Source organism: Rosa chinensis, chromosome 6 (assembly GCF_002994745.2).
Source record: "Rosa chinensis cultivar Old Blush chromosome 6, RchiOBHm-V2, whole genome shotgun sequence".
NCBI lineage: Eukaryota > Viridiplantae > Streptophyta > Magnoliopsida > Rosales > Rosaceae > Rosa > Rosa chinensis.
This window is the reverse complement of record NC_037093.1, coordinates 53,767,304-53,779,236: the sequence shown is the minus strand read 5'-3', so window position 1 is coordinate 53,779,236 and position 11,933 is coordinate 53,767,304. Positions and strand designations below refer to the sequence as shown.

General features: G+C 37.6%; 1 pseudogene; it reads right to left on the bottom strand.

The window, feature by feature from the left end:
- Positions 1-2,443: 2,443 nt before the first annotated feature.
- On the bottom strand, positions 2,444-4,209 carry LOC121050038 (annotated as a pseudogene).
- Positions 4,210-11,933: the final 7,724 nt, after the last annotated feature.

Below are 11,933 nucleotides of genomic sequence, written 5' to 3'. Positions count from 1 at the left end.
AATCTAATGAAGGGAGAATGTTTTCTTTCACAAGTGTTTTTAATCTTTCTTTAGAAATATGCCCCAGCCTTTTATGCCAAAGAAAAGCTGAGTTTTCATTATGTCTAGATCTTTTAACCCCTACAGTTTTCTCTGTTAAAAATACTTCAAGTGAATTTTTACAATTTAAATGCCAATAACCATCAACAAGAGATGCATTACCAATGAAATCAGAAAATTTGAAAAAATCCAGTCCTTTATTATTTCCAACAAAAGAAAAACCATGTGTTTTGACAAAAAGAGATCCTCACACTAGATTTCTCTGCATAGAAGGTATGCAGTATACATTATTTAAATCTAAGGTAAAACCACTAGGAAAGACTAATCGAACTACTCCAATTGCTTTAACTGCTACCCTGTTGCCATTCCCCGAGCTAATCCTAGCTTCATCCTTGTTTGGGATCCTCTTTCTTAGATATCCCTGCATAGATGTAATAACATGTATCGGTGAAGCGGTATCAAACCACCAAGAACTAGAGGACACACTGACAATATTATTTTCTAAATGAAAAACAGTTTTGGTTTTTAAATTATTACCTTTCTTTATAAGCCAGTCCTTAAAACCCTTGCAATCCTTTTTGACATGTCCAGGCTTTCGGCAGAAAAAACATTTCACAGAACCATTCTTAAAGTTTTTAAAGTTGCTAGACCCCTGAGAAGTTCCCTGAGAAACTTTAGAAGATGAGGCACCTGATTGGTTTGATTTGCTGCTGAACTTTTTCTTAAACTGAGGCTTGCTGACAAAGTTGATTCCTATGCTCTTTCCCTTCTTAATTCTATCCTCTTCTTGAACACATATAGAAATTAATTCATTCATAGTCCACTTCTCCTTCTGTGTATTATAGTTAGACTGCATCTGACTATATTGTTGAGGCAGAGAATTCAAAAGCAAATGTACCAGGAAGGTTTCTTCTATGTTAAGATTAAGGGCCTTGAGTTTTGCTGCTACATCAATACCCTTCATTATATACTCTCTGACACTTCCAACTCCATCGAATTTCATGGTAATGAGGGTGTTCATCAGGTTTCCAATCTCAGCCTTATCTGACACCTTAAATTTCTCCTCTACATTTTTGAAATATTCCCTAGCATATTCAGACTCGGGTATACTGCCTCTCACAGCTTCTGTCATAAATTTCTTCAAGATTACTAGGGTTAATCTGTTGTGTTTGTGCCACTGATGGTACCTATCTTTCACATCCTTGCTGGTAGTAGGTGTTGGTTCAGCTAGTGGGTCTTCCTTAAGGACATGGTCATAATCTATCATGCCTAGATGCAGCTCTATGTCTTGCTTCCATCGCTTAAAATTTGATCCATTCAAGTTTTCAATTTGATGAAGTCCTAAAGGGAGGTTCATGGCTGTAGCAAAACATTAAAAGTTCCAGATTTAGTAATGAAAATTATTAATTCGAATTATGGCATTAAACTGAAGTGCCCCCAAAATGCATAAGGTGTCTGCCTTACCTAGAGTGGCAAAGGACATATAGACACTAACTGAATCATATAACCAGAACATCAAAACAACTATAGGTTTATTAGATTATGTCAACACCTGGAGTGGCAAGAAGAACAACCTCTAACAACTACTGAATGCATTTCAATCTTCTGTTATATGCTAATATTGAACCTAAGAGATGTGAATGTTTAAACCTCCTAAAGGGAGCAAAGGCACAGACAATTAGATTCAATATTACAAGGCGTTGATCCATTACTTATGTTTAATTTAGGTTCTTTTCAAAAGATTGCTATTGACAATACAGTTGGTTAAAGAATTACGATCAAACTGGATCAAGAGAATATTTGAAGTTTTATGTGTCTTGAGTTTTGTTAGATCGTTTTCACAAGAAATTAAATATACTGAATATAGAGAAAAACATACAACAGTGAGCATCTAATATTCATAGAAGAGGCAGAAGAACAATACTCAAAACACACTAACTTAATTAATAACAATAATCAATTATATGCGTCAACAATGCAAAGAAACATAAAGCATATTTGAATTGATAATTGTTTTCCTTTCAAATTTTGTTTTCAGCAGTACGAAAGCATACCCAGATACTATACATCCTTCTTGTCAATGAAGAGAGGCCAAGCCAAGACCTGTATGATAGCTTGTAGGATTCTTCAATCATGATCCCAATCTAGTTGTAAGAAGAATTTAGGCGGAAAAACTCATGATCGAGATCACCATCGAAGAACCCAGAATATTGGGAATGAAATTTGGGGCTGACCGTTATGGGGATAACGGTTAGTTAGAACTGACGGCTGGTTTTACAAAAGCGGGTCTTAGGCTTGTCTCTGAATGGGTTTCGGGCTTCGGTAATGAAGCGAGGCCCAACCAAAATTCTAGACAAGAAAATTTTTTTTTTTTTTAAACGATTTTGTTTTCAATTTTGGGTTCTTAATTGAGCACAATGGCTCTGATACCAATTGTAAGATGTAAAACAGATAGTCATAAATATACATTGTACTCAACTATAAGAACACACTCACATATGCAGTATATTGAATTAAGAATACAAACCTGGATAGGACATGTTTGATCTTCTCCTCTGAACAATCTGATGAATGCAATCTCAGTAATGGGGCAGAGAACTTGAATGCTTGTGTAATTGCTAGAGCAGGGATCAAGGTCCATATATAGGCTTTAAGGATTAGGTGCCTCCCATAAAGGTTTCCTAATCCTATTACATCTAGGCCAACCTTTTCCTGTTCCATATGCAAATAGGTATACTTCATTAGCAAAGTAACCTTTAATCAGTACTGATATCAATAGGCAACAATCATGGAACCAATGAATACTAGGAATGTCTATTTGCTTATTCTGTAAGGTATAGTTCCTAATGAATATTGATAAGTCCACATCAAGTCTTACATTCTGAAGTTCATAATCATAACTAGAAACGGTCCAAATTCAACGTCTAATTCATTCGCTATATACATTTGTTTTGAGTTGAATGAATCCAACATTGCAGCAGGAACTATAGACATCATATCTATTTAAACTGTTCAAAAATTGTCCCTTAAAAAAAAATTAAAAAAAAAGAAGAAGGAAGAACTAGCACTCTTAACAGTCTTAAAACAATAAGTGCCAAGTACAAACCACAGCAAGAGGAGAGGAGAAGGAGAAAAGCGCCACCACGAATGGCCACCCAACCATGTAAATACCTAGACAGAGCACCAGGAAAAGGGAGGAATGACTTCAAGACAGACATGGCATCAACCCAATGCCCTTTGAGCAGTACTAAAGCCGCCACATTTATCATGTTCCAATGCATTGATCCACCGTAGCATATCCGATTCAGAAAGTTTGCTACGAACGAGTGGCTGTTGCAAGTGAAAAGGTTGTAGGTTTTATGCTCAATGTAGCGCGTGCTCGATTGCAGGGCATCATCCCAGGTGATTGCAGTCCCAAACTCTGCATGCTTGTAGCCATGCTTGCAAGTGTGGCCACCCAGATTTGGGGTAAAACAACACTGTTTTCAGCAATATACACAAAAAGAACCAATTGGTTAGCAAGTCAAACCCTAATTTCTCTTCCACAACAAGAAGCACATATGTTCTAAAACAAATGCATGATTTTCCTCCATATTCAATTGATTGTTCATTCATATTTGAAAAGAAGTGGCATATCAAACAATACCTGTTTTCTATCAAGTTGAAGATATCTAGCAACAGCACCAAATGCAAAATCATCAACATTCACAAAATTGGAGCCTGCAAAATCTAACTCCATCCTCCCTGCAAATGCCAACATGTCCAATGGAAGGTGCCAACCAAGAGACGACAGGAAGAGGAGTCCAAACTAAACAACAGGGAAACTTTGCCTTCTTTGCATCAACGTCATCAAGAGGCCACAACTCATGCTGAATACCATGCGTCGAGCGCATATGTTCGATATCATAAGCTTTCTTTATCTCCATTACAGGAAGTCTACTATGATGCATTTGCTTTCTCTAATCTTTTCTGGAAAAACATCACCATGTGACTCAAACTGCACAATTAAGCAACTCAGTTCATTCTGCCATAAACACAATGCAAAAGCTTGTCTAGAGAACAACACATTAATCTGGGATGCATAGTAACCAAATTGGAAGTTACTAGGCACAACAATTTTAAAGAGGGTGCGAGACTCTTCAAAATCTAACATCAGTTTTCAAAGGTTCAATCTTTGTAAGTATATTGGGTTATTACCATTCAACACATACTTTCCCAAGGCCACTAGGAGATCAGAGGTTGCAAAGGACTAGGAGAGTATTTCTCCTGCTTTTCCGGTGGTTCAAGGAAATAGAAGAAGATTGTAGAATCGGGTCACCACGAGGAAATCAAGGAGAATCATGCTCACTGATCTTGAGTTAAAGATGATATGCATTTCATATCATTTCACATGATTTAAAATTGATATGCATATCGGGTAAATTGATTTGATATATTTATCTGCATTAAAAGGCTTTCAAAATGCATATCAGATAAAGATCGGGTTTGCATACAGTTAGGAAGATTTGATTTCAGTTTTCAACCTTTCCATGTTTATCTTATTCTGTGGTGAAAAAGAGATTTTGTTTTGAGGAGGAGTCTTGCTCCTCTATAAAAGGTTTTGAAACTGATTGTGAAGGTGAGAGTTTTTTATCAAAAGTTTTTCATAGTGTGTTGCTTAGTCCTCACAAATTGTTTTTGAATAACTCTCTCTAATATTCTTCTGCAAGTATTTCCCACTGCATTCATCTTGGCAATTGTTCTTGAGATCAGTGAGACGATGATGTTGGAATAAAGTGGAAGATTGAGGTTGTAAGGTTTTAAGCCATTTGTGTTAGAAACTATATAAGTTGTAAATCAAGTTAGCTGTGTTGCTAGTAAATGTGATTGTGAAATAACATCACTACTTGTATTTTGTAAACATTTGTTTCATAGTGAATTTGTTTCTCGTGTTGGCTACGTTACAAGCAGTGAAGTTTCCTCAGTGATGAGGTTTACACTGCGTTAGCAATTGTTGTGTTCTCTTTGAGTAAACTATCCTCTTGTATATATGTTCTATCATTTTGCAATATATTGGTCTATCTGGTATTTTCATTTGACATCAGAGAAGGTTCTAGAACTTTCTAGTGATCCCAGGGAAAATGGAACACTCGCGCGATAGGGCTGCAGGAGGATTTGTCAACAGCCCTCCATGGTTTGATGGGGGCTATGAAAAGTACACGCAAGGGAAGATTTACATGAAATCTTACCTCTTTGCACAAGACGAGCATGTATGGAACATTGTTGAAAACGGCTGGAAGACATCGGTGGTTTCTAGCAAAAGTGAAGGATCTTCCATAAGCATTCCAAAACCAAGGAATGATTGGACAGATGAAGAGGTACGTGATCTTCAAGCGGATTTCAAGGCAAAGAATAGCATATTCACAGCTCTATCTGAACGAGAAAAGCTGAGGATCAGTCACTGTGATACTGCTAAGCAGGCTTGGGATCTACTTTAGACAACCTATGAAGACAATAAAAAGGTACGGGCTCAAAAACTACAGAGTTTGATCTATGAGTTTGAAACTATGGCTATGGAGGATGATGAGACAGTAGATGATTTTCATGGTAGAATTCTGAAAATTGCTGGTCAGTGTCGTAGCTTGGGAACACCATTTGAAGATGACAAACTTGTCAAGAAAATACTGAGGGCATTGCCTAAATAATTTCATTCCAACGTTACCAGTATTGAGGATTCATTTGACATCTATGTATATCCTCTTGATGAGCTTATCGGGAATCTTAAAACCTATGAGATGAGGTTCAAACCTGAGAAGAAAAATAAGGGTGTAGCTTTCAAGGCGGTGAAAGGAGTAGAAGAGGAAGAAGAGACACTAGATCTTGCTCTATTGACAAAGGAATTTAAAAGATTTCTCAAAAGCAAGAACTCTTCTAGGAGTCCTAATGCCCCTAGGAAAAAGTCTTATAGCGGCAGTAGTAGCAGTAGTGACTACAATGGTAAGAGTGTGAAAGGAAGCTTCAAGGGAACTCATTCAAGGAAAACTAAGTGCTATGAATGTGGTGGCTACAGTCATATCTCTACTGATTGCGGCAATAGGAAGCATGGAAACAGCAATAACAAATCTCTTCTCACAACATGGAGCAGTGATGAGTCTCAAGAAGTGGAAAATGTGGCTTTTGTATCATCACTTCTACCAGATTTTGATAGTGATGAGGCTTTTTATGATGATGAAACAAATATCTGCTGCAAACAACTCTACAAGGCTTCGAAGGCCACATTACTTAGAAACTTGAGTTTGGAGAAGGAACTTGAATTTCTGAGGACTGAAAAAGAAAAGGTGGAGCACATGTTAGAAACTTCACAGTCCGTGTGAGAACAAGAAAGAAGCAAGATTGTGAATGAGTTGACAGACTTGCAAGGTGACCAGGATTCTTCAACTTGGAAGGCTGAAAAGACTGAGTATCTCAACAAGATCAAAATGTTGGAACTGGATGTTAGGGGACAACAGGTCTTAAACTTGGATTTGTTGGCTAAAAATGAGTCTTTGCAAGATGAGTTAAAATCAACTCAAGAAAAATTCACCAAGTTTGAGGTCAGCTCTGGTGCTATGTCTAAATTGCTTGGTTCAAGAAAAGCTCCTTATGACACTTGTGGGTTAGGATACACTGGAGAGAATCCAAAAGTACTAAGTTTGTAAGAGCCTCAAGACCACTTGTAGAGAAGAAGGAAGCCTCCATTGATGATCATGTCACAATACTGAAGAACATAAAGGAAGGTCAGCCAACACATAATTATCAGGTAAAAGTTGACCAAGAGACTTCCTCTAGTCAAAACAGGTACACAAATTCTAGAACTTTTATTCCTACATGTCATCACTGTAGTAAGATAGGACATATCAGACCTAGGTGTAATGAAAGACTGTTAAATTCACAGGTCTCTCAAGAAAAATGTACTGTTGAATCTTTACAGTGTGAACTTAGAGAATAGAAGGAACTCATTAATAAACTAGCTGAAATGTTCTCTAAGAAAAGCTTCCAAACTGGAAGAGAAAAAACTGTTTGGACCAAGAGAAATGAAAGTAAGTGTCTTCTAGCTCATGCCAACGAAACTGATGCTACATGTCTTTTGACTCGTGCAAGTACAACCCAACAAACTACTCATATTGAGGCAGAAAAATTTCACAAATGGTCACTCAACTATGACTCATTCGACACTTTGGTCCTTGAAGTTTCAAATATATATCACTTTGGTCACTCAACTATTAAATTTTCAATCACTTAAGTCACTTTGTTAATTTTTTTTCATTAAAAAAATTATAAAAAATACTCTTTGGGTGACTTAAGTGATTGACAATGTAATAGTTTAGTGACCAAGGTGATATATTTGAAACTTTAGTGACCAAAGTGTCGAATGAGTCATAGTTGAGTGACCATTTATGGAATTCTTCCTATTGAGGCCACGTGTTTGGTAGAGCTTACTGCCCTAGCAGACAAGCGACGAGATTTTTGGTATGTTGATAATGGTTGTTCAAGACACATGACTAGAGACAAAGCCCGGTTTGCCTCTTTTGAGGATGAAACACAACTGGTTCAGTCACATTTGGAGATGGGCGAAAAGAAAGTATTCTAGCTCGGGGCACATTTAACACTCCAGGTATACCTAATCTCAAAAATGTGCTATATGTTGAAGGCTTAACTGCTAATCTAATCAGTGTCAGCCATTTGGCTGATGACTATGAAGATGTGTGGTTTAACAAACAAAGATGTTTGGTGCTAAATCAGAAAGGAAAAGGTATCATGGGAGGTAAGAGATCTTTTGATAACTGCTATCATATTCGAGCTAATGAATCTTTCAGCTTGCAGTCCTATATGTCTATGAGATCCACAGAGGAGACCTTTGAGCTTTGGCACAGAAGGATGGGACATGTGAACTATCAGGAATTGTTGAAGTTATCTTCCAAGCAATGTGTTAGAGGTCTACCCAATCTAAATGGCAAAACCGACAAGATATGTGGTGACTGTGAAATTGGAAAGCAAACCAAGGCACCTCACAAGATGGTGAACTTAGCAACAACCTCAAAGATATTGGAACTGTTAGACAAGGATCTGATGGGACCAGCTCACTCTGAAAGTATTGAAGGTAAGAGCTATATGCTAGTGGTTGTGGATGATTTCTCAAGATACACGTGGGTCAATTTCTTAAAAGACAAAACTGAAACATTTGAGTCATTTAAGAACCTGAGTCAAAAATTGTTAATTGAAAAGAAGTCATTCAATACTAGCATAGTTAGAGTAAGGTCAGATAATGGTACATAATTTAAAAATGTTGCCTTTGCTAACTATTTTCATGAGCTTGGTGTGTCTCATGAGTTCACACCTCCAATCACTCCTCAGCAAAATGGCATTGTAGAAAGGAAAAATAGGGTACTGCTGGACATGGCTCCAGTTATGCTACATGCTGCAGATTTAAGTACACACTTTTGGGCTGAGGCTATAAGTACTGCATGTTATACAATCAATAGAGTATTCTTAAGACCAGGTACACATCAAACAGCTTATGAGATGTGGAAAGGTAAGAAGTCCAATGTAGGGCACTTTCATGTCTTTGGAAGTCCCTGCTACATCCTACGAGATAGAGAGCATCTTGGTAAGTTTGATGCTAGAAGTGATGATGGTGTATTCCTAGGGTATTCTATGAACAGTAGGGCTTATAGAGTCTATAACAAAAGAACTCGAGTTGTTATAGAATCCATTAATGTCTCTATTGATGATGAATGTATGAAACAGGAAGAATCATTTTCATATACATCATCCACCTCAGTTACACCAACATCAAGCAAAGAAGTCCAAGCTGATGAAGAGGAGATAACAGATAACATTTTTGAACCAGCACCCACCATGAGAAGAGGCTTCAAGCAGGTTCAAAATGATCATTCTAGTCAGGACATCATTGGCAATGTATCAGATGGACTGACAACACGAAGGCAAGCTGCAGCACAAGTAAGTTAGGATAAGGTACGGCAAGGAAATGCACTACTGTGTTTTATCACTGAAAATCTACTAAGCATGAATATCATATCCCATTTTGGTTTCATGTCCTTAGTTGAACCAAAAAATGTTAAGGAAGCCTTATTGGATGATCACTGGATTAGTGTTATGCAGGAAAACCTGAATCAATTTACTAGAAATGATGTGTGGTACTTGGTACCTCGACCTAGTAATTGCAATATCATAGGAACCAAATGGATTTTCATAAATAAAAGTGATGAAAAAGGGAATGTGGTTAGAAATAAAGCTAGGCTAGTGGCTCAGGGTTACTCACAGGTCGAGGGTCTTGACTTTGATGAAACTTTTTCTCCTGTTGCACGATTAGAGTATGTGAGATTACTGTTGTCTGTGGCTTGTCATCTCAGGTTCAAGCTGTTCCAAATGGATGTCAAAACGGCATTTCTCAATGGAATCTTACAGGAGGAAGTATATGTAGAACAACCTCAGGGTTTTAAAGATCCACATCACTTGGATCATGTATATAGACTCAAGCAAGCTCTATATGGGCTGAAACAGGCTTCTCGTGCCTGGTATGAAAGGTTTTCTAAATATCTCGTGATAAAAGGATATTCTAGGGGTTCAGTTGATAAGACCTTATTTGTAAAGCAAGCAAAAACTAACATTATCATTGCACAAGTGTATGTTGATGACATTATTTTTGGTTCTACATCTAAGCATCTTGTTAAAGAATTTCAATCAGTCATAGAAAGTGAATTTGAAATGAGTATGTGTGGTGAGCTAACATTTTTCCTTGGATTACAAGTAAAGGAGCTTAACACAGGTTTGTTTCTCTCTCAAACCAAATATATATGCTGAAAATTTGACCAAGAAATTTGGTTTTGAGTCCAAAAAGGTGGTATACAATCCCATGAGCACCACTACCAAGCTCAGTGAAGACAAGGATGGCAAGTCTGTTGATCTGACCATCTATAGGAGCATGATTGGCAGTTTGTTGTATCTTACTGCTAGTCGACCAGATATCTCTTATAGTGTTAGGGTTTGTGCACGATTTCAAGCAAATCTAAAGGAATCCCATCTGGAAGCTGTTAAAAGAATTCTACGTTATATCTCAGGTATTGTTTCTTGTGGAATATTCTATACCTTTGATACGAATGTGGAAATTGCTGGTTACTCAAACGTTGACTGGGGAAGCAATCTCAAGGACCGCAAAAGCACATTAGGTGGCTGTTTCTTTGTTGGGAACAACTTGGTCGCATGACACAGCAAAAAGCAGAATTGCATCTCTCTCTCTACAGCTGAGGCTGAGTATGTGGCAGCCGGTAGTTGTTGTACACAGATGCTATGGATGAAGCAAATGCTTATGGACTATGGCATTTCTCAAGGTAAGTTGTCCATTTTTTGTGATAACACCAGCACCATAGATATCACCAAGAATCCTATTCAACACTCTAGAACTAAGCACATTGATCTCAGATATCACTTCATTAGAGATTTGGTTGAACAAAAAATTCTTGAGTTGAGTTTTGTCCCCACGGACAGTCAACTTGCTGACCTATTCACAAAGGTACTTAACACTGCTAGGTTTAAGTTATTGAGGAATGCACTTGGGATATGTTCAAAGTATTGAGGCATCCTAATATCTGTCCAACCTTTCGTGAGAAGATTGTGAACTTAGTGTAGCTTGTCCACTGTCATTAGGGGATTGAATATATTTTCAGTCTTATATCTCTTTTTGCCATGCCTAATTCTGGACATTGATTGTGTACTTTAGCTTAGCATCTTAATTAGTTAAACTTTCTTTGCACTATCACATATAACTGTACATGGTGGCATGTTACATGTTTCCTGTTAAGAGTTTATAGGTGAAGCAGGTGATCTGACTCCAATGCTCAAATTTTTCATGTCCATCTTCTCAAAGTAATCAGGTCCTAGTCGTGGTGAACTTTCTAGGATTTTTAAGAAAAGAGAATGGATAATTGTTTACCTCCTCTCAAAGTAATCAGGTCCTGGTTGTGGTGAACTTTCCAGGGTTTGTAAGAAACGAGATGGTTAGGTGACCTCTGAACTCAAATGGTGAAAATACAAGCAGCAACTCGAGACCCTCTTCATCGAGCATCCTTGTTATGTTTAGTACCCTAAGATCTTCTGGTCTGGGAGTTACTGAAAGGTGTCTCGTTACATGAGTTCTTGCTTTTACATGTGACAAAATAAAAAATTTATGGTTGAGTTACACTAGCACTGTAGGAACAATGTTTCCTACTTCTCTTACAAGACCTCCTAAGCAAAGTACAAGTCTTCAGATCCCTTGCTTCACCTCTTCTCTCTTTCGCTAAACATGTTTTTAAGCTCCATCTACAGGTTATGCTCACATTTGACACAGGTTTACAGATTAAGGTCTACCCTTGAGTATCACTTCTCTTTGTTAATAGAATACATCATGGTTGATTCTCTGAGATATGTTCCTTCCACTACTTGATGTGTTCCCTATGTGCTTCAACTTTGCTATATTTTCTTATTCGAGGTTGTGATAAAATATTAGGTGTCTACAGGCTATGATACAAAATATATTGTGCGATAAAACTACATATCCTGGCTTCTCTATTCTTTCCTTGTTTGACACTTGTGAACATCTAATTTCCTTACTGATTAAGCATGCATTTAGGGGGAGTGTTCTATTTACATGCATGATTCTTGGATTTTTTACTTCTCATAAATTCTCGCCTTCTTGGAGAAGCTTTGTTGAACCGGCATGTCCCTTAAATCTCTCCTACCCTACCAGTGCGCTATATAAAATCTATCTTGTCTCTCTAGGATTTCACTAGGGTTTGTCTAAGTGTGCAGGCTTCAAACCGCTTCTTCTTCTCAACATGGTTCACACAAAGCTCAATATCCGCATTGGTGGCAGC